This window comes from Protopterus annectens, chromosome 8.part0 (genome assembly GCF_019279795.1).
Source record: "Protopterus annectens isolate FY-2018-M chromosome 8.part0, PAN1.0, whole genome shotgun sequence".
Lineage (NCBI taxonomy): Eukaryota > Metazoa > Chordata > Ceratodontiformes > Protopteridae > Protopterus > Protopterus annectens.
This window is the reverse complement of record NC_056741.1, coordinates 800,817,705-800,845,491: the sequence shown is the minus strand read 5'-3', so window position 1 is coordinate 800,845,491 and position 27,787 is coordinate 800,817,705.

Here is a 27,787-nt window from a genome sequence, read left to right as displayed (position 1 = left end):
ATGATAGCCACAAAATTTATTTGATAACACAACAGCTATGAACACCAAATGAATTACATACAGAATAGCGTACAGCTACTACATATAACCAGAGATTGGGCGCGCTTTCGTCAGTTCCTCTTGGACTTCATCAGAATCTAATAAACCATTAAGTAAACTCCTTAAATACACATACAAAACAATAATTAATACCCAATTAACCAATTAGGAGTTAAACAGTTAACAATTACATAGTTTGGCCAAGCTAATATACAAAGACTGTTCATAAAAGTCTAATACATAATAATCTAATACATAAAACTCTAATACGTAAAACAAATTACTGCAACAAGTGTTCTCATAGAAATATTGTCGCAATAAAAATGAACCTATATTTGAAAATTCCTTTTAAGTAATACTTTTAAAACAGCAACCCAAAATATCCTGTTTGAGTGTATAAAATGTGTACAAGTAAAAATAAATATAAATATATATATATATGTATATATATATATATATATATATATATATATATATATATATATAAAGGCAAAAGTGAAGGAAACATATTGTGAACATTCAGTATCATTAATTCATGTTGTAGGTAAGAGGAAACAATGGGGGCACCCCTTTAAAAATCTAATATGTAAGAAATATATATATATATATAATAATATATTATATAAATAAATAGCCAATAAATATAATTACTATAAATATTATAAATATAGTGCTAAAACACAATCCTACCAACGTTATTAATAATTTAAACATTAAAAACAAATTTAAAAACATGATAGTAATAATAATAATAATAGTAATAATGATAATAGTAGTAGTAACCATTAGATTGTTAATTCTGAATTAGTGAATTTATTATTTATTAATTTATTTATTTCATAATAACCAACTATTTTGTAGTAACATGCATCTAATCTCATCTGCCAGATAAGCTCCCTGTATTCCAAGAAGGTTTCCCAATTCCCCCCCCCTGTCACATACCTTCACTTCTTCCAGTACCCAAAACTTGATATTGGCATTTTTACACTTGGTAACATGTCTGAACAGGGCATTGTTTTCATTCTTCTTGGTTATATCCCTCATATGCTCATACATCCTTTGTCTTAGCTGCCTTTCGGTTTTCCCCATGTAGTATGCCCAGCATTCCGTACAGTATGCCAGGTATACTACACCCCTTGTATAGCAACTATAATACCTACTACTCTTAAATTTATAACCTATACTCTTCAGCCATAATTCTTTTCCACCTGTTAGGAAAGGACATTGTGCACACCTTCCACACTTGAATGTACCTAACTTTGATTGTGCTCCCCTTTCATTGTGTGCACCCTTTTTCCTTTCAAACATCTTCTTGAGATTAATATTCTTCCTATAACAAAATTTCAATGGCTGTTGGAATATTGATGGTTTATTGGTCATTCTTGAAAAGATATTCCACACTTCATTTATCCCCTTTTTCAACCACCCTATCCCATAGTAATAGGTTAATGTCAACCAAGGTAAAATATTCTCGGGGGTGTTTGCCATATTCTCCTTGGCCAACCCATTCTCACCAATGCCCACCGTCCGGGTATTTCCCAAAAGTGGGCAATATTTCAAATTCCGTTGCTTTATTACTTCCTTCTTAACATTTTTAATTAGTCTAGTGGGATAACCTCTTTCACTAAATAGGCCTTGAATCACTTCCACCTCATCCATGAATTCATCTATATCACTTGTCATCCTAGAGGCCCTAATCATTTGCCCCTTCACCACATTTCTTTTCAGGAACATTGGGTGATCACTCTCAAAGTGAACATATGAATTTGAAAAACAATTTTTCCTATAAATCCTAGATTTATATTTTCTGTCAATTTTATTCTTAATAATAGTAACATCTAGGTAATTTACTTGGTCAAAGATGTGCTTAAAAGTAAACTGAAGGAATGCAGTTGTAGTATTAATGTATTGAATAAATTCATCTATCTGTTTAACTGTACCATCCCAAACAATAAAAATGTCGTCCAGGAAATGAAAGTAATTAATAATATGTTTTTTGTATGATGAAACAAACACATAGTTCAATTCCCAGAACAACATTATGATATTGGCATAAATGGGGGCACATGCCGAACCCATTACCACCCTATCTATTTGGTGGTAGATGTCCCCTTGAAAATAAATAAAATTATTTTTCAATACTAATTCCATGCTCTCAAGGATTAATCTAAAATCATTCCTATCCAAAAACTTGAAATCAATCAACATCTGTTCAAACCATATAAGGCCAATATCATGAGGTATGACAGAAAAGAGGTCTTTAACATCAATAGTTATAAATGAATAGTTGTCCTGATATGAAATTCCATTAAACTTTCCTAAAAAGTCCCAAGAATCTATTAAAATATGAGGGTATTCCCTGTTAAATGATTTCAACTTAGCATCCACAAAAATCGCTAACGTTTGAGTCTTTGAACCCTGAGATGTAACTATGGGTCTCAAAGGTGGATTTTCTACCTGTTTATGTATCTTGGGAATCCCAAATATTTCGGGAACAATCGGTTTTGGGACCCTCAAGAAATTATATAATTCCAGGTCAATTAAACCTTGCATCAAATTATCTTCGAGAATTAAATCTATTTTCTTGTAACATATATTCACCTCATTCCTGGATATTATACAGTATCTTCCCTCATTGTTCAAGATTTCAAGCATTTTCTTAGTATAGTCCCAGTGGTCCATAAGGGCCACCCCTCCCCCCTTATCAGGTTTCATAATCCTTATTTTCTCATTGCCCTGAAGTTTGTTAAGGACATCCATTTCTTCTATTGTTAAATTACTATAATCATGTGGTCCCCTCTGGGGACCGAAACCTTGTCTCACCATATTTGAAATGAATATTTCAAAATTCAGAATATCATGTTGAAGTGGGGGGGGGATTGAAAATGCTTGTCCTCTTTAGTTTATAATTCCTACCCATATTTGTATCCTGGAACATGAGCCCTAGGTTTAACTTCCTAGTGAATAATTTGATATCTAGCAGGACCTCCTTTATCTTAGGCTTTCTCATGGGTACAAAAGAAAACCCCTTCGTAAACAATCCAGAAAATGCAGGAGTTATCTCTAGCTCCGTATAATTATAAATATGAAAATTGCCTTCAGAGTGTATGTTATATAAGACCTTGTTCGTCTGCTCTTCGACATGGACACAATGTGGTATCATAAGCTCCTGAAATACACTGTAAGTTGTCATTACCTCAGCACCATCCCCTAGGTTATCACTTTGAACACTCAAGTTTCCATTAACTTGTTCTCCTAAGTTATGTTCAACATCATTGTTACTATAATATTGCTCTATCTGTATCTTGTTCCTCCCTGCCTCCTCTGATAAAAGTTCCCCGTCGCCTCCGCATAGGAATAGGGCCGATTTTGTTTTTTGATTCTTTCGGACCTCCGGGGTCCCTGTCCTCTCCCTAAAGGGTCCTGTTGGTCAATTTCACTGCAAACTTCATCTTCTACAAAACTCCTGTTGCCATTATTGTAGAAAGACCCATTATTGTTTGCTCTTGTTCCCTGTCTATCAAAAAAAATCTTCCCTAAAGCCCCTTCCTTTTGGGTCATCGGGGAATCGCCTATTGTTTACCCTTTTGTCTGGATTCACATATGCTCTACCTTCCCTATATTCTCTTAAATCCCTTTCAATTTTCCCCATTTTCCTCTTATAATTTTTAGATACATTAGAATCTACTTCTTGCAGCACACTACAGTACAAATTCTTATACTCTTTAACTGTAAACAATAAATCATTGCTAATATCTTGATATAATTTGTCAATACAGATTTTGCTTTCACTCAAAATTTTTGCATTACTGGTTATCATAGCTTTTAAAATAGCTAAACCACAGTCATTTAACAGTTCAGTAATGGTAGTAAACAATTCCTCATCTCCACGTACATTATTGGGGTATTTTGTAAGTCTAAGCCCCTTCGGTACTACTTTTCTCTCCACACACTGTGTTAGGTACCAATTGTCCAAACAAATGTTATGGTACCTATTAAGCTCTAGTTGTAAGAGCTTACATTTTTCCTTGTAACAACTGTTTCCGCCTGGTGTTTTGTTGTTCTCCTCTGTTGGCAACGAAAAAGATTTATCCAACCATTCAGAAAAATGAATGTCATTATAGCCCTCCAAGGCTTGTTGTCCTTTCCCCAAAAAAGTTTTGTTAAACGCTCTGTCCTGAGTTGGATTACCATTCCGTTCACCATTGCCTGGGGCGTATGAACCGTTCGTCACACCCGTACAACCCTGTGTCGTCACTTCCGGTCTGGCCTCCTCATCGGAGCTCCGTTGGCCACAGGGAATAAAACCATTGGAATCCAAGGAAACAACCGATCCTGTTGTTTCCTGTGAGTGGGTCTGTATAAGTCGGACCAACTGACTTAGTAAACTCTGGTCACCTTCCATATTGGGGATCCCTCGTACCAGCTAGCGGAATACTGATAACCACAACCTCCAGTTACCTCCTCCAGACACGTATATACAAAAAGAGAAACTATCCGCTGGACTGTACAATCAAAGGGCTCTCCTCCAAAACCACAATATACTCCACCACTCGATGTTAGCCACAAAATTTATTTGATAACACAACAGCTACGAACACCAAACGAATTACATACAGAATAGCGTACAGCTACTACATATAACAAGAGACTGAGCGCGCTTTCATCCGTTCCTCTTGGACTTCATCAGAATCTAATAAACCATTAAGTAAACTCCTTAAATACACATACAAAACACTAATTAATGCCCAATTAACCAATTAGGATTTAAACAGTTAACAATTACATAGTTTGGCCAAGCTAATATACAAAGACTGGTCATAAAAGTCTAATACATAATAATCTAATACATAAAACTCTAATACGTAAAACAAATACTGTTGAATGGAAACATGCACTTGGTGGGTGAATACATGTGCATGAATGGAAACATGCACTTGGTGGGTGAAGACATGTGCATGAATGGCCGCTTGGTGGGTGAAGACGTGCATGAATGGAAACATGCACTTGGTGGGTGAAGATATGTGCATGAATGGATCCATGCACTTGGTGGGTGAAATCTTGTGCATGAATTGAAGCATGCACTTGGTGGGTGAAGACATGTGCATGAATGGAAAAATGTACTTGGTGGGTGAAGACTTGTGCATGAATGGAAGCATGCATTTGGTGGGTGAAGACTTATGCATAAATGGAAGCATGCACTTGGTGGGTGAAGACATGCATGAATGGAAGCATGCACTTGGTGGGTGAAAACTTGTGCATGAATGGATGCATGCACTTGATGAGTGAAGACTTGTGTGCATGAATGGACGCATGCACTTTGTGGGTGAAGACATGTGCATGAATGGCCACTTGGTGGGTGAAGACATGTGAATGAATGGAAACATGCACTTGGTAGGTGAAGACATGTGCATGAAGGGAAACATGCAGTTGGTAGGTGAAGACTTGTGCATGAATTGAAGCATGCACTTGGTGGGTGAAGACTTGTGCATGAATAGCCGCTTGGTGGGTGAAGACATGTGCATGAATGGAAACATGCACTTGGTGGGTGAAGACTTGTGCATGAATGGAAGCATGCACGTGTTGGGTGAAGACATGTGCATGAATGGAAACATGCACTTGGTGGGTGAAGACTTGTGCATGAATGGAAGCATGCACTTGGTGGGTGAAGACTTGCGCATGAATGGAAACATGCACTTGGTGGGTGAAGACTTGTGCATGAATGGCCGCTTTGTGGGTGAAGATGTGCATGAATGGAAACCTGCACTTGGTGGGTGAAGACTTGTGCATGAATGGAAGCATGCACATGGTGTGTGAAGACATGTACATGAATGGAAACATGTACTTGGTGGGTGAAGACTTGTGCATGAATGGAAGCATGCACTTGGTGGATGAAGACATGCATGAATGGATGCATGCACTTGGTGGGTGAAGATATGTGCATGAATGGCTGCTTGGTGGGTGAAGACATACATGAATGGAAACATGCACTTGATGGGTCAAGACATGTGTATGAATGGATGCATGCACTTGGTGGGAGAAGACATGTGCATGAGTGGCCGCTTGGTGGGTGAAGACGTGCATGAATGGAAACATGCACTTGGTGGTTGAAGATATGTGCATGAATGGATGTATGCACTTGGTGGAGGAAATCTTGTGCATGAATCGAAGCATCACTTTGTGGTTGAAGACATGTGCATGAATGGAAAAATGTACTTGGTGGGTGAAGACCTGTGCATGAATGGAAGCATGCATTTGGTGGATGAAGAGGTGCATGAATGGATGCATGCACTTGGTGGGTGAAGACTTGTGCATGAATGGAAACATGCACGTGGTAGGTGAAGACATGCATGAATGGAAGCATGCATTTGGTGGGTGAAAACTTGTGCATGAATGGATGCATGCACTTTGTGAGTGAAGACTTGTGCATGAATGGACGCATGCACTTGGTGGGTGAAGACATGTGCATGAATGGATGCATGCACTTGGTGGGTGAAGACATGTGTATGAATGGCCGTTTGGTGGGTGAAGACATGTGAATGAATAGAAACATGCACTTGGTAGGTGAAGACATGTGCATGAATGGAAACATGCACTTGGTTGGTGAAGACTTGTGCATGAATGGCCGCTTGGTGGGTGAAGACATGTGCATGAATGAAAACATGCACTTGGTGGGTGAAGACTTGTGCATGAATGGAAGCATGCACATGGTGGGTGAAGACGTGCATGAATGTAAACATGCACTTGGTGGGTGAAGGCTTGTGCATGAATGGAAGCATGCACTTGGTGGGTGAAGACTTGTGCATAAATGGAAACATGCACTTGTTGGGTGAAGACTTGTGCATGAATGGCCGTTTGGTTGGTGAAGACATGTGCATGAATGGAAACATGCACTTTGTGGGTGAAGACTTGTGCATGAATGGAAGCATGCACATGGTGGGTGAAGACTTGTGCATGAATGGAAGCATGTACTTGGTGGGTGAAGACTTGTGCATGAATGGAAGCATGCACTTGGTGGATGAAGACGTGCATGAATGGATGCTTGGTGGGTGAAGACGTACATGACTGGAAACATGCACTTGATGGGTGAAGACATGTGCATGAATGGATGCATGCACTTGGTGGGTGAAGACATGTGCATGAATGGCCACTTGGTGGGTGAAGATGTGCATGAATGGAAACATGCACTTGGTGGGTGAAGACATGTGCATGAATGGATGTATGCACTTGGTGGGTAAAATCTTGTGCATGAATCGAAGCATGCACTTGGTGGGTGAAGACATGTGCATGAATGGAAAAATGTACTTGGTGGGTGAAGACCTGTGCATGAATGGAAGCATGTACTTGGTGGATGAAGACGTGCATGAATGAATGCATGCACTTGGTGGGTGAATACTTGTGCATGAATGGAAACATGCACTTGGTGGGTGAAGACATGCATGAATGGATGCATGCACTTGGTGAGTAAAGACTTTTGTGCATGAATGGACGCATGTACTTGGTGGGTGAATACATGTGCATGAATGGATGCATGCACTTGGTGGATGAAGAAACGTGCATGAATGGCCGCTTGGTGGGTGAAGACATGTGAATGAATGGAAACATGCACTTGGTAGGTGAAGACATGTGCATGAATGGAAACATGCACTTGGTGGGTGAAGACTTGTGCATGAATGGAAGCATGCACATGGTGGGTGAAGACATGTGCATGAATGGAAACATGCACTTGGTGGGTGAAGACTTGTGCATAAATGGAAGCATGCACTTGGTGAGTAAGACTTGTGTGCATGAATGGACGCATGCACTTGGTGGATGAAGACATGTGCATGAATTGATGCATGCACTTGGTGGGTGAAGACATGTCCCTGAATGGCCACTTGGTGGGTGTTGACATGCATGAATGGAAACATGCACATGGTGGGTGAATACATGTGCATGAATGGCCGCTTGGTGGGTGAAGACATGTGATGGGTGTAGACGTGCATGAATGGAAACATGCACTTGGTGGGTGAAGACATGTGCATGAATGGAAACATGCACTTGGTGCATGAAGAGGCCTTAATAGTGTTCATCTCATGCTGCTGCCTGACTCACATGAGGGATGGGGTGGTGGATACATTTACTTAATCCTATTCCCACATGATGGATGAAAACTAAGCTTTCCCCAAGGAATCACTGAAAGATTGTCCAAATGTATGACTCAGGTGGTTCTGAGGAAAGACCACTTCTACCATAGTTTATGCAAGGCAATGAAGAAAATGTTATTATTATTTATTTATCCTTTGTTGACTGCGTTATTCCCACTGGTGGCCTCTTTTCAGGGGAGAACCGAGGTGGAATTTATTCTACTATGAGAAATCAGTCCAGGCTACCAGGAAACTTCCCCTACTCTTTTTGATAGGTGTCATGGGATATTTTACATCTGCCTAAGCTACCATCAACTCATGCAAATGGGACCGTGATTTATCATCTCATCTGGAGGATAGAACACTCAAAAGTACAGCCCCCTGCCCCGCTCCCATGATGCGCTGCAGCATCAGCGATATACTTCTACCTGTTGTGGGAAAACAGCCCACAGCCTTCTGCATCAAAGGTGAGTGTCCTACCTGTTGCTCCAGTGACACATATATTGTGCAGATCTTAGTCCAATTCCCCCAATTCCCCCATTTCCACCTGCATACTTAAACATGATTTTGGGCAGATTGCTTGAACAGAAAGAAGTTTCTAATTGCCTACAGAAACATCTATTTGTATGGGATATACAGAAAATAAATTATTTTTACTGCATATCACTTTATTCATCTATCCCTGAAATAAGACCATGGATTTCTGCAGCATATAGATTTTATTTCTAACAATTTGTAGCATCTGAAAAATGACTAGAACTATATTTCTTATGTACAAGGACTGCATTTCACTTAATGTGATTAGCCACACAGTCAGTGCACTATAAAATAACTGACACATTCCCCTTCAGTTTCACTGTCTGACAAAAAATGATTATAAGATGAAAGACTGCATCACAAGATCTTGAGTCCTTTTTGGCACAGCTCCTTTAACTTGACACAGTTATTACATGAAATACCCACAGAATAAGAGTGCAATGTTTACTTAGGGTCCCTACTTCTTCTGTACCTTGTACAGTGCTCTTGAAAGAGATGGCAAACCACCAGAAACGTATTAATCGTTGACTGCATCGTTGTGTGTCTCACTGTGTGCTTACTCCTTGAAGCTACAAAGTGGGCTTTTTGCACATGGTGATCTACAAATGATCCAAATAAGTATGTCACATTAGGGACACAAGCAATCACTATGATAAATAATAATTCAAAATATAGCATTTAAACTGCAATGAATGGAAATGTGCGTGACTTCATAATCTGTAAAAGCTGGTCAGTTAATCGTCTTGTCTTTAGATGTCAAAAGTCACCCCTTCTGGGCAGCATAATGACTTGTAGCTGAGGCGTTTAACGAGAAATGGAATATCAGAAGCCTGTCAGTTCTAAACAGCTGCACTTGGCTCTTAAAAATGTTCTCACACAATATGCTACAGCCATATTAACAATCTCTCGGCTTGCCAGACATGGGCTGCATATGTAATAGTGCCGTGATAGACTCTGCTCAGCTTTTAAGGTGGCTGCATTCAGCAGTGTTCAACCCTAAATAATACAATTTTCCAAAAATGTAGTTCAGTGGAATTTTGAGTATATAGGATCACTGACTGATTATATCTTAACTTACTGATTATACACATCATGAATTTATTCTCTGCATGTGTACACAGCCATGAATATGTTTATATTGCATATAGCCATGTTTTTACTTAAATATAACAAAATGTTTGCATCCTACAGAATGTAGTGTTGTACCTTTTTTGTTATATATTATTGTGAAATATAAATAGAAGTGCTTTTTATCACTGCAATGTATTTTATACAATGCATATTGTTCATAAGTTTTAATAAGTAAGTAAAATAAACAACATAAAGGTTACCTAAAAAACATTTTTCTTGCAAATTTCTACTGCAGCTTCAGTAAAAAAGTAGCATAGTCTTTCATAGCAGTAATTCACAGACACACGGGTGTAAGTTTTAAAATTAAACAAAGTAAGGCATGAAATAGACATTTCACACACTGTCAGTGTACCCTACACTGATTTTTCAGTAGGACAGTCTGCCTTATTAGGTCTTAGAACTAAAAGACTTTTATAATTTAATGACTTTGTACAGATGTTATGTAAAACCCCATGTATATTATTGCTGATACTCTGTAAGTCTTCACATAAAACCGAGGTAAACAAATGAGACATATTTCAAAGTAAGTTCACTAAAACACATCAACTGGTCTGGAAGCAGATGCTGTGTGGGACATTAACCTGATGCAGCTGAGCCATAAAGGATAAGGCGTCATCCAAAGCTAATGTGTAACATTATTCATTTTTCTGAACTGTGGTATGAACCTGATTTAAAACTAAGAGAAGATCATTTAAATCACCAGACACTCTCCTTTAAACGCTGCTAGAATAAATGCTAACAAGGCATTCCTTTGCACACTGGGTGATGAAGACACATAACTTTTAACCACTAAATGTTATACTAAGGATAATATTAGTTTTAAAATAGTCTTTGGAAAAAAGTACCCGGACAGGAATTGTGATTGAGCCTTCAGATTATCTGAGCCTGAAACATGACTTACTATAAAAGTTACATTCAAATTATTGTTAAAATCGACCATTTTCGGTAGAAATCATGACAGCCACTTACCATTATTGCTTTGTTTCTTCACGTCCTTTAATGTCCTGTTTTCTGGATTTACATGTAATGCAGTCACAGTTCAGCAGAGCTGTTCTGGGCACCAAATGTGAAATAAATGATTTAGCATCGAACCTGAGTACCAGGTTTCAGATGCCAGTTGTATTTCAGACGGAGGAGAGAGGTTCTGTAAAGATGTCCATCTTATGTGTTATTACTTGGGGAAGATGGTAGATTATTGACCGTAGGTCCATGAGAGGTTTTATGTGTAACAGACAGAGTGACAGAAAGTTGTGACTGTAGTTCTTAGCCCTGTCACTAACAGAGCAGATGATGTATTTCTAAAGGACCATCAGATAGTCCCTAGAATGGCAGTCAGGGTACTGGACAGCGTAATTTGTTCTCCAAGCTTTGTTCAGAGAAAGACAAAGATACTGGATAAACAGTATCAGTGTGGATTGCCAAAAGCGGTCAGAAGAACACATGGCAGAAAGGACTATAAGATGGAGAAACTGGCTATCCATTCACATTGCATGGAAGCTACAGTGGTTTGCTCATGATATCGCTGCATGTTGCTGCCCACTAAAAAGAAGACAAGGATAACTTTAGCTTACTACAAACTTTATATTTGTCTTGTGGGTACCTAAAAGCAGAATCAGACATGCTAGGCAGGTTGGTAAACAAGGATGACAAGAGACATAAAAGAAAAATGTGCAGAGCCACCCAAGTGGGATTGCTCCTTAAATAAGTCCCCATTGCAGATTCCACTGGACTAGAGGAGTGTGGTCATTTTGTATCTAAATAAAATCTGCAGTCAGATGTGGTCATTAATGGAGGAGAGGGTTTGTACGTTGCCAATCTCTCATCCCCACTATGAACTCCATTCTGTACATAAAGTAAACTCAGTCACTGCTGATCTCTGCTCATACCTCTCCCACTCATTTACGGTAACACCTGTAAAGGCTATGACTAAGAAGAGAGCCTGGTCACTCAAGTACAGATATTTATCATAACAGAAGACCCCATATAAAGGCTTTAATAAAAAAATGCATGTTTGCTGCATTGTGTAAATATTTTGTTATTCCACACATTTCATACATCATCAAACAATTATCTACATGTTTTGGACCATGATCAATAGCTTCTCCAGCGTATCCTCAGAGCTGCTATGATTCCCCTAAACCTGATATATTTACACTAGTTACTAAACATCAAAGTAAAATTTCACACACTGTACACACACACACACACACACACACACACACACACACACACACACACACACACACACACACACACACACACACACACACCAAATACATCTACAAAGATCCCCAAAACACCATAATCCATCAAAAACACACATCTGAAATTTACTTTTAAAGAAAAATTAAAATAAATAACATTAACAAAATCTCCTTTTCAGTTCAGTATAAAAAGTAACCTTATACTCTGCACACATAAAATGCAAATAACCCCTAAAAACAACACTGCCCACGCAAAACAACCCCCAGATGTGAAAATCATTCATAAAACACACCACAATTCGCCATTCAGAAAACAGCATTACAAGCAAGCAGACTGATTCTGTCTAAATTACATGAAACTAAACAAACTAAAAACATAACTAAACTATAAAACTAGTATATCATTTTGTAACCCTCACTACCCTACTAACATATATAAAAATCAGCTGACACCATTAATCACAAAACTTGTTCCCAAATCAAAGACTACAAATGTTTCAAGTACCACACTCTAGACCTCCATGTTGTCCATACATATATATTATATACCCATAAATGCTGATAGAAGATTGTGATAAAAAGATGTGATGCACTAATGTATCACAGGGAAGTGGTCACTAAGTATGTGGTCCAGGAGTCCACACAGGAGCCTAGTCTAATTTGTGAATTGCCCCAGAGCATTATTTGGTTAAATAACTTGCTCAGAGTAACACAGGAGAGTGGAAGACTCAAACACTGTACTACAGGAAACGGCACATTAACAGCTCATACCATTAATATGTTGTACTTATCAAGCACAGAGTGCAGATATTTGTATTTATCCCAACTCTGTACATGACCTTTTACAAAACAGACCAATATCTTGAAAACCTACACTTAATAAGATTCAGTCCTAAATTATATGAGCATAGTGTTTGTAGTGCCTCTAAAATAATGCTGTAGAATTAGTTAACAATATAAAAAAATAAAAGTGTGTTTTGTCATGGTTGTAATCAGGTGCCATTGTCAGTGTATTTTTGTAAGTTTTTTTTGTGATATTTCTACTGGGGTTCAGTTTTCATAAGGTTTTAAGGCTTGGTAAGGGAAACAAACATTTCCTTTTGCAAACAGTTTGTTTGGTTCACTGGGATGACTGATACATTTTTTATAATTAGTGATTATCAGTTAGAGTTACAGCTGATAAAGGTTTGTTTACTTGTTTCATAGTGTGTGTGTGTGTGTGTATATATACACACACACACACACACACACACACACACACACACACACAGTTCCCCCTTCAAAACATCTAAAACCCATAACATCAAATTTCATAACATCTACAATGTGCATCACAACATCGAACACTACAAATCACATGAGAATAACATACCCTCCACATATAATGACACCAAACTAACAAACACACTTTTTACTACATTTCTACAGGGGGGGGGCTTGCTGTACACCTCCCATAAATTAAATATACCAACTTTGAGATCGCACTACAGTGGGGAAAAAGTTAATTTCCTAACCCCACTGTATCACGATCACCATAAAGAATGTACACATAATGTCTATATCACTTACCTGTAAGACCTAAAAACACATACATAGTGGCAAAATAAACACTATATAAATTGTATAAATTCCTACACTATATAAATAATAACTATAGAAATAAAAACTACAACATCTCATAGTGATACCATAAGATTAACAGATTAAACTATAACATTTACACATTTGATGATACATTATTACATATTATACATTTTAGATGTTATGAAATTCGATGTTATGTGTTTTAGATGTTTTGGGTTTTAGATGTTATGGTCCTGATGTTTTGATTTTAGATGTTATGAGTTTTAGATGTTTCGAAGGGGAATCGTATACATATATATATATATATATATATATATATATATATATATATATATATATATATATATATATATCTACACTTTAAATTTCTAGTCTCCCACCAGGACACAAGTGCTACTCAGCAATTACATTCTGCTTGCCGAGCACACTCAAGCAAATCTGCAGTCTGTGGCTACCACTCCACCCATACAGGATAAGAAGGAATCAGTACTGCAAACTAAACAAGGATATACATTTTGAGCCTCAAGAGCAGGAGCGCACTCAAGCAAATCTGCAGTCTGCAGCTACCACTCCACCCATACAGTATAAGAAGGAATCAGTACTGCAAACTAAACAAGGATATACATTTTAAGCCTCAAGAGCAGGAGCACACTCAAGCAAATCTGCAGTCTGCGGCTACCACTCCACCCATACAGTATAAGAAGGAATCAGTACTGCAAACTAAACAATGATATACATTTTAAGCCTCAAGAGCAGGAGCACTCTCAAGCAAATCTGCAGTCTGCGGCTACCACTCCACCCATACAGTATAAGAATGAATCAGTACTGCAAACTAAACCAGGATATACATTTTGAGCCTCAAGAGCAGGAGCACACTCAAGCAAATCTGCAGTCTGCGGCTACCACTCCACCCATACAGTATAAGAAGGAATCAGTACTGCAAACTAAACAAGGATATACATTTTGAGCCTCAAGAGCAGGGTCAGTCCACCCAGGCATTCTAATTGTATGTTTTATGAGAGTGTAGCTATTACATTAGCAGTATTTCTTAGTAGTTCTCAGCTTGCTAATAAAACTGACTGTTGTAGCCTGATGTCCCCCCCCCCGTTAGTACAGTAATCCTAACTGTCCAATAGACAGTATACATTTAATTCACATCCCTGTGACTAAATTAACCATCAAGCAGCCCTCTCAGTGCTTTCTGCCTTAGTTTGTATCACTTGGAGGCCCACCTGTTTATTTGCATCTCTATACATTCCCCTTCATTGCTAATGTATCTCCCTACTCTAATCTGTGCACAAACTGGTTACTAATCAGCAAGTCAATGTGAAGACACACTTCCAACCTTAAAAAACTTTGCAGTCTCTTCTCTCCTTCACTTTACAGGTAGTTTGAATTATTACTTACCCCCTCTGAGGCCTGCACTGATTTCCACTGATTGCCTCTCTGGTTTCTTTGCATTCCACCTGGTTTACACCCCTTGTGCTATCTCCCTCCCCCAATACAAAGTCTATATTAGAATCCTGCTGAGCATGGAGCCATCTTTAAATTTCCAGTCTCCCACCAGGACACAAGTGCCACTCAGCAATTACATTCTGCTTGCAAGTAAGCCATTAGACCTCAGGAATTTGTTTTAAAAGTGTTCAGATTTGTAAAGTAATACTTACTTTTTCTTTTGTCTTGGTTGGCTCTGCCCTGCTCCGTTTGCCCTCGCTAACGCTCAGGCTCTCTCCGCTCCCCTGCCCTGCCCCCTATTCCCTCCTGCCCCCACTACCTCTACATTTATAGTAATCACAGCCACACCCACAGCTCACCCTCAAATCACCTCCACCAATCACAGCTCCTCAAGTCATATCACATTATACCACACAAACTTGCTCCACACAAAATGCTCCCAATCACTCTCATTCCCACTAGGCATTTTTTACATCACCCACACTACTTCCCCATCCACATATAGTGCAACCCTATAATTCCTATTCAGACCCCCCACCTAGAAACAACTTAAACTTTATAACCATAACTATCATGCAACTGTCTAGTCTGTCTTCTCATAATTCTTTACAACACCACAAGTTATCACTCTAGCAATATCCCTAAACTTAGTAGCACAACACTGCATTATGCACTCTCGTATACAGACACCACACATTCTAATAATATCTGCCCACAGTTATTGAAGAACTACATAACAGACCAATTCAGGACTAAACACATATGCTCTTATTCCTACTCCAAAAAAAAAACACAATACTTTCTCACACTCCTCACCACACTCCAACATCTGTATAACCATTTTAACTCCAGGCTCACCAGAAGTGGGGATATCCACCCCAACCCAGGCCCAAATCCATCCTGTCCAACTCAAACTGCTCCAACACAAATGTCAGAACATAACATCCCCACTTTCTTCATCCCTGGGCAAATCAACAACAGCAGCAAAACCAACCATCTGTTAATGCTAAATATTAATATTAGAAGTATCAAAAATAAAAGACCTGAACTCCAAGCCACAATAGCACATTACTCCCCAGACATAGTTGCTTTAACAGAAACCTGGCTAAATAAAAACATAGCTAACTCAGAAGTTCTCCCTACTGGCTACAATATCATTAAACAAGACAGACCACTTCGTAAAGGGGGTAGAACTACCTTACTGTACAAGTCAAACTTAACTGTCCATCAATTACCAGACTCCTACCCCTCCCCCAATAACTGGGACATACTTATTTCACAACTTCAACTTCACCCTAAAAAGGTCATCACCACAATTGTGATCTATATTCCACCTGGTAATACACCTGCTAGCCTTGAAGACTTCTTATCCTGGTGTTCTTCCACATACTCACAAGAAACCCTTATTCTGGGGACTTCAACCTAGATTGGTTCACCTGTATATCAGAACCACCAAGTAATCTAATAAATCTCCATGGCTACCAGCAGATAGTCCAAATTCCAACTAGATGTGAAAAAAAATCTAAAAGGGAATCCATCCTTGACTGGGTCCTAACTAACAACCCCACATTGTACCCTCACACAGGCAGTCTCTCAGACACCTTAAGTGACCACAACATAATATCCTTTATACGTAGTAGAACAAGCATATGCAAAACCACTAACTATATATCCACTAGAAACACACAAAAAATCTCTCCTGAGGTCCTCAACACTTTACTCTGTAACTGTGACTGGACCCCCTTAAAAACCCTCCCACTTGACCAGGCTGTAGCATATTTCAACAAAACATTTCTACAAGACCTAGACACTGTCACTCCATTGCGCAAAATCAAGGTTAGAACCTCTACAAACCCCTGGCTCAGTAAAGAAACCAAACAAATCCTGAAGTCCAGAGACACTGCCTGGCTTTACTATCAAAAAAGCAAAGAAACACAAAGCCTAACTAAGTACCAAGAACTGCGCAACCGTGCAAAAAAAATGCATTAGACTGGACAAAAAATCCTACTACACAACATTACAAACTAAATACCAACACAACCCGCAAAAATTTTGGAAAAATGTAAACCAGCTACTAAAATCCACCCAAAAGGCTACCCCAAAACCAACCACCCCTGACACTAAAGTTCCCATCGAAACACAATTCAACTCCCACTTTGTGAACTCAATTCTATCCTTAGTATCACAGGACAGTTCCTTCCTCACTACCCCCCCCAACACAAATAACACTAATACAAGCTTTACCCTCAAAACAGTTTCCACCACTTCAATCAAAAGCATGCTCTCCAAACTAAAAACCTCATCAACAGCAGCCAACCTACTCCCCAGCTATTTATTGAAACTCACAGCAGATGCTATTGCTATCCCAGTCTCCACTCTCATAAATAGATCAATTGTTGAAAACTATGTGCCCAAACTCTGGAAAATATCCTATGTTACACCCATACATAAAGGTGGGACATCCACTGAACTTAATAACTACAGACCCATTGCTTTACTCTCCCCCCTGGCCAAAATCCTAGAAAAATGCATCCATACCCAGATGCTAAACTATCTCCTAGACAGCAACATCCTGTCACCTACTCAGCATGGTTTCAGACCTGCCCATAGTACCACTACAGCCCTCCTCTGCTTCACAGACACAGTAAACCATCTCAAAAATGAAGGCCTACAAGTGTCAACTCTTTTTTTGGATATGTCCAAAGCATTTGGCACAGTCTCACACCAAATCCTGCTAAACAAACTAAACCAATATCATCTATCAAATTCCACTCTTACCTGGTTCCAAAGCTACTTAACTGACAGGTACCAAGCTGTGAAATGGGAAAATTCTCTCTCTCCTCAGCTGACCATAACTATAGCAGTCCCACAGGGTTTTATCTTAAGACCACTACTATTCACAGTCTTCACAAATGACCTCCATACCTCCACACAGCATGCATCTATAATTCAGTATGCAGATGACACTACCTTAATCTGTGCTGCACAAAACATTCCCACCCTCCTGCAAACAACTCAACTAGCATTCTCTGGTGTTGAAAACTACCTTATCAAAGCCCAACTTATCCTCAATCCAAAGAAAACTCAGCTTATGATTATAACCAGTTCTAACAAAAACACTAACAGTCAATTCACTATCTACTCCATTAATGCTACTCCAATTGCTTCAGTGGCACAGGCTAAGTTATTGGGAATAACCATAGACTCCCACCTAAAATTTGATAGTCATCTCAACTTAACTATTAAAAAAGTACATGCCAAACTGGGGTCGCTCTACCGTATCAAACCATTTCTTACCAACAACACAAGATCAGCCATTGCTCACTCCCAACTTCTATCCACCCTACTCTATGCATCTCCCATTCTGACTAATCTCAACAAAACTGAACTAAGCAAAATGGAAGCCTGCTATAACAGAATTGCCCACTTTGCTGCAAATTGCTCATATAGAACTCATCAGTGTACTGCTTTGAGAGAGCTCCACTGGCTTGAACTGCCCAACCTCCTAACCTACAATCAGCGCTGCCTCTGTCATTCTATCTATTACCTCTCCAATAAGTGTCCTGCCCTCAAAAACCTAGTACAACATCACTCAGCCAAAAGGCCTCTTAGATCATCAAGCAAACTACTACTAGAAGTCACCAACAGCTACAATAGCTTTGGAGATGCACTATATAGTAGTTCAGTGGCTAAAAAATGGAACTCTGTCCCTACAAGCATTCAAAACACATCATCCAAAGCCTCCTTTAAAGACCTCATCAGGCAACATCTCAAGGAAAGTTGGCAGTGCCATGATTGCTCCCCAGGCTAGTGAAAGTGGATAACACATACATACAAAATCTAGAGCACTTGATAATAGTTTTCAATCTTACTCACAAACACTGGCTAATCTACAATGTGTGTACTGTACCTGTGTACTATGTATGTATTCTACCTATGTTCCAAATTTCAGCTGTACACCACAAATCTATTAATTACCTTTATTTTTAAAATTAATATTTTTTGTTTGTTCTCTCCACTGTAACTGTTTATGTGCTACATACCACTGTAAAAACATGTCTCCTGTAATTTGTGTGTATACTGATCATGTCTAAATAACTAAATGTGTCTGTAATTTTTCTTTGTGGAGCTTTTCTCCCCGGGCCTCTGCTGAAAAAGGGCCTTTTCGGCTCAGTCAGACACCCCCGGTTAACAAATGTAAAATAAATAAATAAATATATATATATATATATATATATATATATATATATAGCAAAACTCCCGTAAGTTGAAACAAATCCCCGATGGTATATGCAAAAACCAAAGAACAAAACGGAAGGTAGAATGCATACACTGTGTATACACACAGAAAGCTGTAAATAACCCAACTTGAGGCAATATCGATAAAAGCAGAGAATTTATTTGAGGTGAGCGCTTTCGCGGTGTAACCCACACCGCTTCTTCAGACAAAGGAAAATACATCAATCACAGTTTAAATAGTATAGCAGTTACCATCAATTAATTATCCAAACCCTAAACAGCTGAGCCAACTAACAATTACTTAAAACCTAAAAGTGCATCTTGGAATGGCTAGAGACATTAGATCCTGTATTGTCTAGCTATAAACTAGGATGCATATAATGAACCACTACCTCACTAAAGGTATAAACATAATACACTTTGCAACATATCAAGCAATAAAAACATCTAAACATGTGTTCCTATGTAACTAAAATTGCTAAAAAAGATCTAAAAAGTATAAAAAACTACAGAACTATCATAACAAGAACTGTACAAAATGCAAACATAGTGAATGGTATTGCACATAACCCAATATGAAACTAATATGAGGATATATTTATATGTGACGTGTGTACAGGGATATCCAAGACTGAGAGTATGTGCATGATGTAAACCTGCTGATGTTCATTTTAGTTTCCTAGCTAACAGGTGGGGTTTTAAAGATATTTGTTCATTCATACCCCTACCCCTGTGGGCAGCTAATCTCAAGATCCAGTCGAGCTCAGCTTCCTCAGTCTTGTTAACAATGTTGCCCAGTCGTGGATTTTCACATTCTACGTGTAGGACCTGAAATAAGAACTGATGTTCAGGCCCTTGTTGCAAAAGATGTTTGGCTACAGCACTATACTCTTGTTTGCGTTTGTAACAGTAATAATGGTCCCTGATTCTCTCACGTAATGTTCTGTTGGTTTTGCCAATGTAGAAATGAAAACAAGTGACGCAATGGGCCACATAGACTACATGTTTTGTACTGCATTCACTATTGCATCTAATGGCCCAAAGACGTCCTGTGTCTGGATGCCTAAAGTAATGTGACTCATCAATGTGAGTACACTGTAAACAGCTATTACATTTCTTTGTTGCTTCCAGACCTGTATTGTTTAAAGACTTTTTAGACATTGCTACGTTTGCATGACACAGTATTTGTTTTAAACTCCTCATATTTTTAAACACAAATTTTGGTCCATCACCTACGATATTTCTGACTTTATCATCTGCTGTTAATATGTTCCAATTATCATAAAAAGCTCGCTGTATGACATGCCTATTGTGACTAAAGGGTAGTACTATGGGCAATGTTGATTGTGTTCTATCTAATTTCAAACTTAAACAACTACTTGCACTTCCTTGTTGTGAAAAATATGGTTGGGCACGTGTAGACCTCAATGTATCCATGCTCATGTAGACTGTTTTAATTTCTTCCTTATTATATCCCCTTTGATTAAAGCCTTCCTGGAGTAAAGATAGTTCACGTTTGTAATCTGAGTCAAGACAGCACAGTCTTGAGGTCCTCATTGCTTGTCCCTTTATAATACTGGGAAATAGTTTAGGATTATGCATGCTGTTGCGATGTAAATATGCTGGTCTATAGCATGCTTTTCGATACATCTGGGTGGAAAATTTATTAATACTTTTTGATACGGTTACATCCAAAAAATGCATAGAATCCTCAGAAGATTCCATGGTGAATTTGAGAAAGGACCCCAAGGTGTTAAGTGTGTTAAAAAACTTGTTCAAGGAGTCAGTACTCCCTCTCCATAGAAAAAACAAATCATCCACGAATCTTCTGTAGAACAAAATATGTTCATCAACTATAATATGAGTTTTTTCAAATGCAACCATTACCAAATTAGCGTAGCTATTGGCACAGCTAGTGCTCATAGCTACGCCCTTTGTTTCTCTGTAGCAAGTTTCATTAAACAGAAATACATTATTTTCTAATACTATTTCCAGTAAAAGACATAGCAAATCCACTTTATCCGTATTCAGATGTTTCACATTGAACATAAGTTCCCTAACATAGAGTATACCTTCAGTGTTAGGGATGCATGTGAATAAGGACTTGACATCCATGGTCACAAGCAATATGCTATCAGAACTGTCTAATTTCTTCACACATGAAAACAAGTCACGTAGGAAATGTTCAGTGTCCCGAAGTACATAGGTAAAAAAATTCAAAACAGTTTTCAATTCTCCATCTAAAAATATTGATATTGGTTCTGTTAACCATCCTGATCCTGAGACAATAGGTCTCAGTTCAGGTTGTAACAGATTCTTATGTACTTTGGGTAGACCAGTTATAGTGGGAATCAAAGGAAAGTCTACCAAAAAATACTTATAGAGTTCTTCTGAAATCAGTCCTATACACTTGCATTCGTAAAGTGTGGAACCAATACAATGTTGTAACATATATATTTGCTCCTTATTAATAACCTCATAAGAGGGATCATCAAGCATCTCTAACATTTTATTAACATAATATTCTGTGTCTAGTACCACAACTGGTCCGCCCTTATCTGCGGGCCTAATCACAATACTAGCATTCGTACTCAACTCATGCAAAGCAGTTTTTTCAGATTTAGTAAAATTACTATGTTGAAAGTCATTGGCAAGAGTCATGTTATTGTATATTGATTGCTCAACGGCTTTAATAAAGACTTCAACATTGGAGGGTGAATGGGGAGTAAAAGTACTTTTGCAGCGATAGCTGTTATAAAGTAAATCAGAATCAGATTTGTATAACAATTTCAGTGCCACATTGCGCGTGAACATACGAAGAGAGATAAGGGCTTGGCTAACATCCATATGAGGAAGCCGAGCTCAATTGAATCTTGAGATTGGCTGCTCACAGGGGTAGGGGTATGAATGAACAAGTATCCATAAAACCCCACCTGCTAGCTAGGAAACTAAAATGAACATCAGCAGGTTTACATCATGCACATACTCTCAGTCTTAGATATCCCTGTACACACGTCACATATAAATATATCCTCATATTAGTTTCATATTGGGTTATGTGGAATACCATTCACTATGTTTGCATTCTGTACAGTTCTTGTTATAATAGTTCTATAGTTTTTTATACTTTTTAGATCTTTTTTAGCAATTTTAGTTACATAGGAACACATGTTTAGATGTTTTTATTACTTGATATGTTGCAAAGTGTATTATGTTTATACCTTTAGTGAGGTAGTGGTTCATTATATGCATCCTAGTTTATAGCTAGACAATACAGGATCTAATGTCTCTAGCCATTCCAAGATGTACTTTTAGGTTTTAAGTAATTGTTAGTTGGCTCAGCTGTTTAGGGTTTGGATAATTAATTGATGGTAACTGCTATACTATTTAAACTGTGATTGATGTATTTTCCTTTGTCTGAAGAAGCGGTGTGGGTTACACCGCGAAAGCGCTCACCTCAAATAAATTCTCTGCTTTTATCGATATTGCCTCAAGTTGGGTTATTTACAGCTTTCTGTGTGTATACACAGTGTATGCATTCTACCTTCCGTTTTGTTCTTTGGTTTTTGCATATATATATATATATATATATATATATATATATATATATATATATATATGTAGATAGATAGATATAGATATGTACACAGATAGATATAGATACATAGATGGCTATAGATGTCTATATCTAGCTATATAAATATATACATATACATATATGGTGGCACAGTGGCGTAGTGAGCATCATTATCACCTCACAAGAGGCCCTTCAGTTCAGTTTTTGGCTGGGGAGCCAGAATATCCTTTCTGTGTTCGCTTGGATTTTCTCTTGGAACTCCAGTTTCCTCACACATTCCAAAGACCTACAGTAGGAGGACTAGACACAGTAAACTGGCCATAAATGTAAGTGTATGTGTGTGTGTGTGAGATAACAGGACAACTGCTGCAAGGCTATATGAACATTGGCTCTAGATAATAATTGTCAGTCTTAATGTGAGATCAAGACCCATGAGCAAACTGGAAAAAAGAAGTTGTGCAGATATCTATTTAGACATACGTACGTATGTACATATATATATATATATATATATATATATATATATATATATACATATGTATATATATATATATATATATATATATATATATATATATATACACATATGTATATATATATATATATATATATATATATATATACAGAAATATATGGGTCCATCACACGTGATCAAAATTTAAAAACTTCGACTTTCATATGGCCGAGATCATATGATCGACATTTCAAAAGTTCAAACACCTGAAAAAAAAAAAAAAAATTCCTGAATGTTGCCCTCCCTGCACCCCCTACACCCCTTGCTATTTAAATATGCCAACTCCAAGATAACACTACAGCGAGGAAAAGGGAAATTTTCCCATTCCGTGCTGTACAGAAATCTCCGTTCAGACCATTTGACATGTTTTAAAACTTTGGTCTTGGCCATATGAAAGCCGAAGTTTTAAAATTTCAGTTATGTGTAGGGGACCCATATATATATATATATATATATATATATATATATATATATATATATATATATATATATGTGTGCGCGTGTGTGTGTGTGTGTGTGTGTGTGTGTGTGTGTATATATATATATATATATATATATATATATATATATGTATGAAATAGATAGATATTGATCATATGTAACCTACATTTGTCAATCAGATAACTCCCACTATGCTTACAGGCTTATTCATTTGACTCCAAAGACAAGACAGCTATTTTGTTTGTTGTACCCCGATTTCAGTTTTACCATGTTGTTTCATATTTCTTGCCCTGTAACTGGAATTGTGGCCAAAAAAATCCACTTATTTATTTTATTAATTCACAGTTTAAAATAAAGTCATATATTTTATTGCCACATTCAGAGCACAAGAAAATAATAAATGGCATTACTTACACAACAGTAAACCACGCTAACAAAGTTGGTACTGCATCATCTTGAAAGCTGATATTAGCATTTACCAAAAAAAAAAATACACTGTCATAGTACGGGGGTGATTTTAAATTTCTTACTTTATTGCTAAACTATCAGCTACTGTGAAGTGATGCTTGTCAGAGACTGCATTCATATTACTCTTGTAGCAACCTGGGACTATACATTAGGAGCAATTGCGTTGGCATAATTCTAAAGTTATATCTGGTATGAGATGTTGCGTGTTAAGCTTAACAGTCTCATTATAAAAGGAAAGAATAATCAAATAGCAGATGCCTTTATGGAAGATAGAATAGCCTGCGTATTTTTTCACTGACATTTGATTGCGTCTGCAAGAAGCTGTGACAGGTTAGTGAGAGACTGTCAAAGGATCCAGAGATCAAGTAAGCAGAAGGAGTACCTCATAGTAATTATGATCTAAGTGCTTTGAAGAAGAAAACAGCAGAAGCATCTGTAATTAAGAGGAGGAGAAGGCCTAACATTGACGGCTCAGGTGCTGAGAGTACACAAGCAGCAAGCTTGAAATGTATTCTTGGTTACCAAAGGTTACTGTCTTCAGGCCGTGGTGTTCCTCTCAGATTAGTACTCTGGAAGCAGAAGAAGAGCAATAGATCAGGAGGCAAAGTATAGTAATCAGGTTGCAGATTGTCAATAACAGCTAGGATCCACTACTGCAGTCCAGCACCTTACAACTCCACCTTAATGGTGGGCACTGAGGCATCATGCATTTTGTTTCGTGAAATTTTCAGGAACATAGAGTTGCCTGTTGAGATTGAGCTAATCAGGGATAAAAATACCTCTCCTTGTAGCAAACTTATTTGACCAAGAAAAGTATCTGGAGAATAAGAAGAAAAGAAGTTTATCATTAGTTTTGCTGGAAATGAGGTCAACATGATATTTCATTGTGATGATGGTGTCTAACCAGACTCTAAGGTACGTACATTGATTTATTTTGTTTAAGTTATTCTCATGAGTAACAGACTAGCTACACTCAGGCATGGTATTACTGGACTTGCATGGTGTCTCAGAGACCACTAAATTGGTATTGCTAATGTTGAAATTGAAGAATCTGCTCACTTCTACTACTTGTTAATGGTTGTGAAGTCCTAATGCAGCTTCTTACGTATGGCAGCATAATAAGCCTCATATTTTCAGATCACCGCATCTTCATCATAACAGTCGTCAACACCGCTTTAACTCTTTCCTTATTGAGAAATATATTCTAGTTAAAGGCCACATTAGATTGCCACTTCAGAATATTCTAGTAAGTGGCCTGAAATGAGCATCATGAAGACTGTCTATGAAACGTAGGTTAAACAAGAATTGGAATTATTCTTCAGATTTACTGATTGTGAGGGAAGACACATATGGATCTGTCTGGCAGGAACAAGCTCATCTCACTGCATAAAATGGCCCACAAGGGCAGCTAGCCTAGTACTTACCTATGAACCTATGAGCCTATAACCTCAGTAAGAAAGCTAGACATAGGCAGAAACCTATGTACCTAAAGAGTAGAAATGAATGTCTCCTATCAAAGACATGTAGCTTCTGTTCTAAAATCAATAAACTAGCTGGTCTTGGCAAAGCTCACATGACATTAACCCAACTCTGAAGATGATATTACCAGTAATCCTACTAACTAGCCAGATTACCAGACAATGGACTTAGGAACCCATCACAATGTAGCACCTCCACCTTTCAGCGTCATTCTTTCGGCTTTTCCCAGTTCGGGGTCGCCACAGCGGAACTCCGGTCCGCTAATGATTGGCAGCTGATTTTTACATACTGGCTTGCCAGGCCTGATGCACAACCTTCAACGAAGGTACGCCCATTCACGCATGTCTCCACGCAGAAGACGTTCTAGCTGAGAATCGAACCGGACAGCGTCTTACTGTGAGGCGACAACGCTACCGCAGCATCATTCCTCTCCCTTTCAATTTTGCAAAGGTTACATCCAAGCAAGTCAACAGAAACAACATTTCAATATCAGCAAGCAGGCTGTAAGCAGCTTCTTCAGAAAACTGGTGCTGTACCATGCATGCTGGTGTTTTTTTCTCTTGCAAAACCAGGGATGGACAATTGGAGATACCTGCAATGGACTACAATAGGATGATTATTTTTCTAGGGTCCAAGTCCAGCAGGAAATCATTACCAAAATTAGGTTTAGGCCCAGCTGGCTCTTTGCCAAGAATGTTAAACACAAGATTATTCTCAGGAACAACACAAATGAGACTTGATCCCTGATCTACAAAAACATTCAGTCAAACGTTCATTATGAGGAAGTCTTCCTTACAATGAGTCTAAGGTGACAGCTTCCCCAAAAGCCTACTCAACATGGTAAAAGTGGCAGGAGATGACAGGTACCAGAAGACAGCTCTAAGTCTAGAGTTATCTGCAAATGAGGTTTTATTATTTTTATATGCATTTCTACCAGTAACACAAATCACCAACTATTTTTGTCTGTTCTTTACCTCCTGAAACAGTTACATTGGAATGATACATAAATACGTGGATCTATATATTTTATATATATATATATATATATATATATATATATATATATATATATATGTGTGTGTGTTTATATGGATAGATATATACATACATATACCAGATATATAGATGTATATATACACACATATTTATTGTGCCAGGTTTCAGTGAGTTGTGAATCATTGATTACAATCCAATGAAACTTGTCTCAGCAAACCTTGAGAATGGGCTTCAGCACAGGACCTAAGATGCTGGCAAGTTCAGTTGTCCACCTGTCTCTGTTTCATATTTACAGTGAGTACGGATTCAATAAACTGTGATCAACAATCCATGACTCAATGAAACCTATATACACATACACCTATATATGCATATAAACACATTTATATTTTAAGAGGAATTTATGCAGTCCCCTAGAACCTACAGTGGTATCTGAAACCATCTGCTATATCAGTTACCACATGTATATGAGCCACTCCTTCCTTCATTCTTACCCGTTAAGTGCTAACTGTTAGTCACGCACAGGGTGAGTGAGAGATGGTGGACCCAATGTTGTCATAGTACATACAGTGGGAAGCTTTTCTTCATAAACACTCCACAGTCTCCAGGAAACAGCATCATGTGACAGTACCACTGCTTGTAAACATGCAAATGCCACACTCCAAGCATATAAAAGAGCTGAAGGAGCCATCCCCTCCATGTTGACCTTGGCATGTGGCAGGTTCTCAAAGGCTCAACCCATATCCTTATGGATGATCTCCACTTTACATCCTTCTTTCCTTCAGCTGTGAGTCAGACCTGGGCTTCCCATAGAACAGGTGGACATCCTGCTACTGATTAGCTGACAAAAAAATTATAATCACTAAAATTTCACCAGTGGCAAAGACACATATTAGTAATTGCACTAATTCATACTTTGGTCACTCCTGTCCATTTACTGTAATCACTCATCTACTACACAGCATAATTAAATGAATCTTTTTTTGCTTAGGTCTTT